Here is a 7,909-nt window from a genome sequence, read left to right as displayed (position 1 = left end):
ACCCAAATAAATACTTCATTTGCTTCAGAAGGCAACAGTTAATGTGCTGCCGTTTGTGTTCATTGTTGCCTTGTTCCCAAATGCCCCCCCATTGTCAAGAGTTGTACTTATCTTGAAAAAATATATGATACCTTGAAAATCTAATCTCATACATATCTGCAACGATGTAATATACTGCATTTTGAAATAAAGCAGGATTCATGATGAATGCAAGAGTAACTAGAAGATTCAATATATTGCAATGTCGTCCCCTAACGCGACATTTAGACTTCTGTATTTTGTGGTTTCAAAACACCACGGAATTTTTGCGGATTTCTTCGACGACGAGCTATTAAGAGCAGCGTCAGGCATGCAAACGTTTTCCTCCTAAATTGGAATAAGTCTAGCAAGAATCGAAATTCACGGATTATTTTCTTCCTAAAATTTAAGTGGAATAGGTCAATAGATAAAAAGGCCGAAAAGTCGTCTGTAAAAATGAGAATAAATGGTTTGTCAAATGCATGTAACATTTTGTGGAGGGGAAGTTATCTAAACTGAAACTTAACGAATTTAAACTGAATAAAAAATATCAAAGATATTATTTCGTAACGTGCTTACCAGGAGTGAAAAAATATCTAATAGAGGGTAAAACGTAAGGGGGAATGACGATTGTGTGACAAATGCCAAAATCTAAAAAGATTCTAAATCGAAAAATACTAACGGGCGTAGTTTACTATACAGAACATAAGAGTACCTTGTAGCCGGCAATGAGGATCGTTATACCTCGTTAGTTATTACTCGAGTTTGTGGCCCAATCATTTTGATATATTCTGAAATACAGGTTTTGACTGAAATTTAAGTATATGAGAGTGTTATTAAACCACTAGTAAAATATCTTGTGAAATTTATATGTGGAATAACTGAAAAAATATTTAAAAAATTAGAGCTAATAGGTGAAAATCGAAATAAAATTGGTCTTGCAGTTTCGAATTATTTTACGGTTACTTTATGATTAATTGATTACATTGTACCTATGGTGGATTACGTGAATTATTTTAGGAATAAAGACAATTACCCTGATTATAAGTGATTACCAATGTAATCAATGGATCACCGAATTATTTAGAAAAATAAAAGTAATCATTGATTAAGTCTCACTATGTTGGCTTGTTGGAAACCCCTTGATCGAGAGGGCCTAGCATTTCGCAACACTGCGTCTGCGCTGATTTTTTTTCTTCATATAATTACTTTCGTTTAACTCACTATTTACGATTTATTTTCCCCGTTGGATACCATCAAAAAATCTTAAATAAGGTATTGGCATTTAAATCAAAACCCATAAAAAATAAATTGTTTAATTCGTTTTAGACCATAGTTAGAAATATTGGTAATTTTTTCAATTTCCGGGATCTAGGATCTAAGTGTATTCCCAAATATTTAAGAGACTGTTTTTTTTCAAAATTTTGTCACTGGTCGTATTGATGATCTCCGATTTTGATGAAAATTTCAGCGTTTGTTTGTGTTGTGTTGTGGGATTAACTTCAGTCAAATATTTGATTTCTACTTTTGACGAGAAGTAGAGTAAAACCTTGCAAGTTTTAAAATCTCTCTAACTCTGGTTTAAATTGATGAAATCTAATTATGTTTAGTTTTTCGGAAAGGGCTTGGGCAGGATTGAAAAGAGGATATACGTTTTCGATTTGTAATCGATACATTGAAAAGCATTCATATTTTACCTTTAAAAAATTACGATTTTAAAATAACATTACTAGGCATTATCGTTGAACGTCCTTTGTTTTAATCTATACATAGAGTAATATAGGGCTGACAGTCCTAATGAATGCGCAGATTTCCACCGATTTTCCTCAACGCCTAACACAGATTTTCCTGGATCATCGGATTATCGGCAGTCCCCTTATCGCTGTATGCACAAATATTCATCCGATTTTCCACTGCCCCAGAAAGCTAATTCTCCATCGAATTGCACAGATCGTTTCTTTTGTAACTGCGTGATCAACTAAGGGACCATTCATAAATTACGTAACGCTTTTAGGGGGGGGGAGGGGGTACGACAAGTTGTGACAAGTTGTGACATAGGGGGGAGGGGGTGTTAACTAGATCGTTACGTAACATGTTTTCATCGAAGAAAAAAAAATTTTTCTTGGAATTTGTTACGTAACAGGGGAGGGGGGGATGGAAAAATTTGTGACAATTTGTTACATAGGGGGAGGGGGGAGTCAATTTTGGGCAATTTTTGCGTTACGTAATTTATGAATGGTCCCTAACCGTCGGCTGCCGCCAGCTATATCGGTAGTTGTGAGTGGAGCGAAAACATCGAACTAGATGCAACAGCAAAACGCTATTTCGAGCGGAACACAAATGCTTATATCCATTTTGATACTATAATTTATTTTTAGTTTTATTTTTATAGCCGAGGTTAAACGAGAAAGTGGCTTGTCAAGGTCAACTGCACCTGTCCTTAATTATGATCTATTCTGTGTGAAACAAAAGCTCAACTCGACGGGTTGAATTTCGGGGATTTTGTTCTGTTCTCGAAAACAAAGGTTGATCTTGTGGCGAATGTGTTGGAATGAACCGATGATGGGACGTTGTTTAGGAGCAAAAACCCGCCTACTTGGTTTAGTACCTCTGACACATTTTCATTTTGTCAGAACTTTTGATTTATAAAGTTCAATTTAAGTTTTGTAAACAAACTTTCGTTTTGTTCAATTCTCTTAATTTGTAATAATTTCAAGAAGAAAAAATAACCTCAAATGAATTACGCGGATATCTGTTTGCAAGCCAGTACACGCAGTAGCAACAAGAGATAATTCTAACTTCGTTATTCGCAGCCGGAATGCAATCTTTCGAAACGGTAGGAGTAAAAATAGAACGCACAAATCTAATATTGCATAGAAAACTGCATTTTAGCAGCTGAAGCGATATACAGTGTGCTGAATAGCTTCAGCATTTCTTCCTGGATACACAGTTTTTTATGTTTTTGTAATCATTCAGCATGATGCCTATCATCTTTGACAAATCTCCTCTGTAGCAGCATCGTTCGGCACCTGGAACGACTATTTGCTGTTGATCAATCCAACTTGTATCCATAAGAATTACCGTTACCGTATCCAAACCAGAATCTCTGGTGCATGCAGTCACAGTCCAATAAAGTCGACCAGACTATAAAGGAAATTTGGCATTGGCAATCAATATAGCTCTATAGATAGCTGTGCTAATTCTTCGGCTCATTTGCACTTATAAGAAACCAGAAAAAAACAGATACTAATTAGGACATGTATTCATCGAATGAGTGAACACGGACAGGAAAAAATCTCGTTAAGTGAGCAACGCTGGCGAATGGTTGTCGGATCAAATGAACTATAGATTGTGACTAAATTAAATAGCGATTTATTTTTGGTAAAGTTGTAATTTCCAGTACTTATCTATCTATAGGTAGAGAGACCATACGTCCTGTTTTCCCAGAACATGATCTGGTTTTTAATAGACTGTCCTGGTGCACTGGAATGTCGATGAAATCGCTTGATTTGTCCTGAGAACTATTGTACAAATGGTAAAAATAAATTAAAATTAATTATTAAAAAATTAAAATAAATTTTGTTCGATGGATCTAGCATTCGCAGTTTTCTTCTGTGCGTAGTGCTCCATTTTGTGGACGGGGAATCATTTGCTACATTAGTAATTAAAACTAAAGAATTTCGCGCCAGCTCGAACAAATGTGGGCAGCGCCCTCTCAGATTTGATTGAAACACATTGTACATGAGAAATTTGTCACAAAAGCCACTTTGCATACTTTGTTTTTTTAATGATTAGACTGTCTTTTGAAAAGGGTCAAACATTTTTTACCATTTTTTTCAAATGACTATAGTCTAAAAATAATAAATCCTACCAAAAAATGCAGTAGGAGTGATTTTCACAAAATTAGTTAATTTTTTTATTAGAATTATGGAAAAAAATTCTTCTCCTACACTGCAAAAAATCGATTTAAAAAATTTAAAGACGATTTACAAAAGAAACTTTGATTTGCATGAAATTTTGCTCCAAGATAGGTAATTATGTTCCCTACCTACCGTCAAAAATTCAAGTTGGGTACTTTCAAGGAAAAAAAGTTATTTGAAAAAAACTTTTTCTTTTCCAAACTGATTTTTTTTCAGTGTATTTTCATTGAAAACTAAACCAATGAAAGTCACAATCATCTCAGTATCCAATTTCTCAACTGCTAGTTGCCTGATACATGCAAAAAGTGTCAGTAACGAATTCGGTATAGCATCTCGGACTGGACTGGATCGAGGCCGAAGGAATTCGTTTAGCGGAGATCTGGTAATAGAACGACTAACGCACGACCAGACAACATGTTTAATGAAGCGATACCCCAATACGCCGGAGGTGGGCATTATACGTATAATTATTGTAAATGACCCGAGATATCACCCGAATGAAGTCATGACCCTCATCCATTCTCTTGAACCAAGGTTCATTGATAACTTTGAGATTCCCGAACTTCCATTGCTCCACGAAATTTGCCAATTCTCGAGTGACCTCTGAGATGAAATATTTAAAAACTCGTTGAAGCCTAATGCCTTAATATCCTTCTTCTCTTTATCATTCAAATTCAAGTGTCCTCATTCTCATTACCCAGAATGAAGCACTGTGAAAGAACTCGAATTAAGGTAATCTGCTATGATTTTTCAGAAAAAGTTTTCAAAAACCCTCCAGGAAATACAAAGAGTGCTTTCCATGCTCCATCAAACGGAGAGCCTCCTGTAACTGCAACGATGTGAGCATGGTCGTAGATAGGTAAATATAAAACCATCAATTTTGTGGGGAGAATGTTGGCAGCACAGCCTCTTTTATGATTTCAGTCACCACTACTGTCATAATAACTAGCATAGCTGTCATCATATGACGAACGTTCCGTGTATTCCAATCACAGGATGAATCCAATACACAACGTAGGCCATACCCGATCAGAACGACATAACAGAAAGCTATCAAAATTATATCTCATGTTGATATTTATTACTCACTGTATTATTTTTGTGATATCCCTATCAGCAAGGCAAGCAAACTTATATCAAGATTATATCTTCTGGTGATATCATTGAACTGCTAATATGATTTTAATGTACGCATATAACGGTGATGTTATAATATATTACATATTCTTTCACAATTATCTTTGAACGCTAACTGTAAACTGTAAAGCGGGCAAATGACCAGTTGGTTAAAGCCCCAATAAACAAATCAATCGATCAACTGTGAATGATTGTTATATTACACCAATGATCGTCTATTTGGTAATACGCTGAAGCCTCTTTTTTTGCGTATTTATCCAACTTTTTAAAGCAAATTTTCGAAGTTTTTATTGATTTCCTTATATTTGCGTTTTCCACACGAACATTCAAAGTTCCACGATTTTGAGAATAGATAGAATAGATTAGATGCCAGAGGTCGAAAACTTGAAAATAAGGTGTTTAACTTACTTGGTTGCATTTTGATTAAGAGATTACCTATTTTCTGAGGCAATTTCGACTATGTGGCTTATGATGTCAATGTTGAAGCCTTTATTCAAAAAGTTTTGGAATCGTAAAGTTATCAACAAGCTATTTTAAAGAATATAATTTTCATATAAAACTTATTTTAAAGAAGATGCAGGAAGTATCAAGCAGTCCAGATGAAATGAAGAAACGCGGAGTCAAATAAAAAAGCATTTTTAAACTATTTGTTATGGTTTAGTCAAATGATTCTATAAATAATTTCCTTTTAATTAATTGTGTATATTGCGAAAACGAATTTCCAGAACTTAAAAAACTGTTTGATATATACTGATTTCCACAATTCCGTTATGAATTTTGAGTATCTTCGAGGATCTTCAGTCCGATTTTTTTCAATTTATGCGGGTTTTTTTTTATAAACAACCGAAACTTGTTCAGTTTGTGGGTATCTGATTTTGTGCGTTCTCCGAATTACCAAAGCATTTTAATTTCTTTTATTTCCACCCCTGCATAAAAATGTTTAAGTTTGAGATTGTTGTATCTTTTCATTCCACCTAAGACAGTTTGACATTTACAATCAACTGACAATTACTTTGAATGCGCATATGTACTAATGTTTCCGTTGCATTCGATGGTGCTTCGTTCGTCTTAAAAAAACATCGAACTAACAAATTTTCGTAATAATTAAGATACTTGATTAATTTTGTAGAAAGTTAAAAAAGGAATAATGCGACCTGTTCAAATTGTTGAAAGATTAATATTTGTGAGTATGCTGTATAAAGCTATCAATATTTCAAAATGGCTTAGAAATCTCTGAATAAATACACATCCCTGCTGATATTATTGTTTGCTGTTACAATTTAAATATGTGTTTTAGATTGTGCTTGAAATAGCTAAAAACTTCTATGTAAAAATATTGAATAATTTCCTCCTTAAAACTAAATAAAATTTAGAAAAGAAAATGTATTTTAGAAAACATGAAATATTCTAAAATTCGTCACACCGAAGAGTCCTCAACAATTTCTCGAATTTTATGATTATCTGTTATAACATTCGCAGTTGATAGATTGAACTATTATGAAAAAATGTATTTCTGCGAATTTTGTTAGAAGTGAGATAATTGTACTGGTTTGCTTAATCTTCCCCATTTTTAAGAAATGCCAATAACAAAACCCCAAAAGCGACTTTACTTGAAATGCAAGCCTCAAAACTTTGTTATAAGTAACATTTGTCGTATTCTCTGTAAAATAATGTAGGTAAATTATCCGCTAAATGTTGCCATATCGCATCGACATTATTCCTAAAAATCGTGTAAATCATGTTAACGTACAAGAGAAGCACCGAAGCGCACTATTCAGAATCTAAAAATAGCCCCACTTCCCTAATCTGAAAAGATATTATAAAGCTATGCAGTCTTTCGTAATATAGGCAGCTGTAGTAGTGAGAAAAGCTATATGAAAACAAAGCGTATTATACAAGGAAAACAAACAGTTCTTTGGCTTTGGCAAAGTTCAATGTGTGCGTTCTGGAAACATCTTCTGCATCTATAATCGTTTTGCCCTTGATGAATGCGTAGAATATTATGCTAACATTAAACATCGGTCGAAAGCAACGTCGTTGGTTCATGCAGGAAACATCCCCATAAAACTCAGAATACCCAGGTTCAAATCGCTATATCCACTAATAACAATCAGCGTGTCATATATTCATAATAAACAATCAGCCAGCATGTATGCAATCATTTGACAAATCTATAGAAAGCTTTTGCTACATAAAGCTTTTTGCTTCCAACCGAAAAGCGCCTTAATGTATGCTATATTTTTCTATTTTATTCTATTTTTAGACCTGTACGCTAAATTCGTTGATACTATACAATAGGTAATAAAAGCTATATTGTCCGAGGGAGAACCTAACAAATTTTGTTATAATTCTGATAGAAGCCTATCACAGATTGTCATATTTTTGATATATACTAGAAGAATTTCTGTTATGTTTTCTGTTATTTTACCAACTAACGAGACCAAAGTTATAACACAACTTGTTATCATAACAAAGTAACTCAGTCTGTAATAATTTTGTTATTTCTTTCTGATCGGGATAGCCACCAGACGAAACATTGTTCCTCTGATGATGATCCGTCCGTTAATCCGTCGACGGGCCGGTGCCAATAATCGCGTTTTTCCGCTTTCATCAAGTTTTCCATGTGCATTTGAGGCGTCGCGTATATTGGGAAAAATTCATCACAAGTCTTTTTCGCGTACAATTCTAAGCAATCTCGAAGTAGGAGTAGGAAACTGCTCACAGTTGGTCGCGTCGGGTACTCGTTTCGTCTGACCTTTAATCGTAGTGAAAATACATTGTATAAAACCTGGGCAAAAATGTAGGGTCTGAAATATAGGGACACTTGGGGTTTT

The sequence above is a fragment of the Topomyia yanbarensis genome, chromosome 3, assembly GCF_030247195.1.
Source record: "Topomyia yanbarensis strain Yona2022 chromosome 3, ASM3024719v1, whole genome shotgun sequence".
Taxonomy (NCBI): domain Eukaryota; kingdom Metazoa; phylum Arthropoda; class Insecta; order Diptera; family Culicidae; genus Topomyia; species Topomyia yanbarensis.
The sequence above is the reverse complement of the archived record's forward strand: the minus strand, read 5'-3'. Positions refer to the sequence as shown.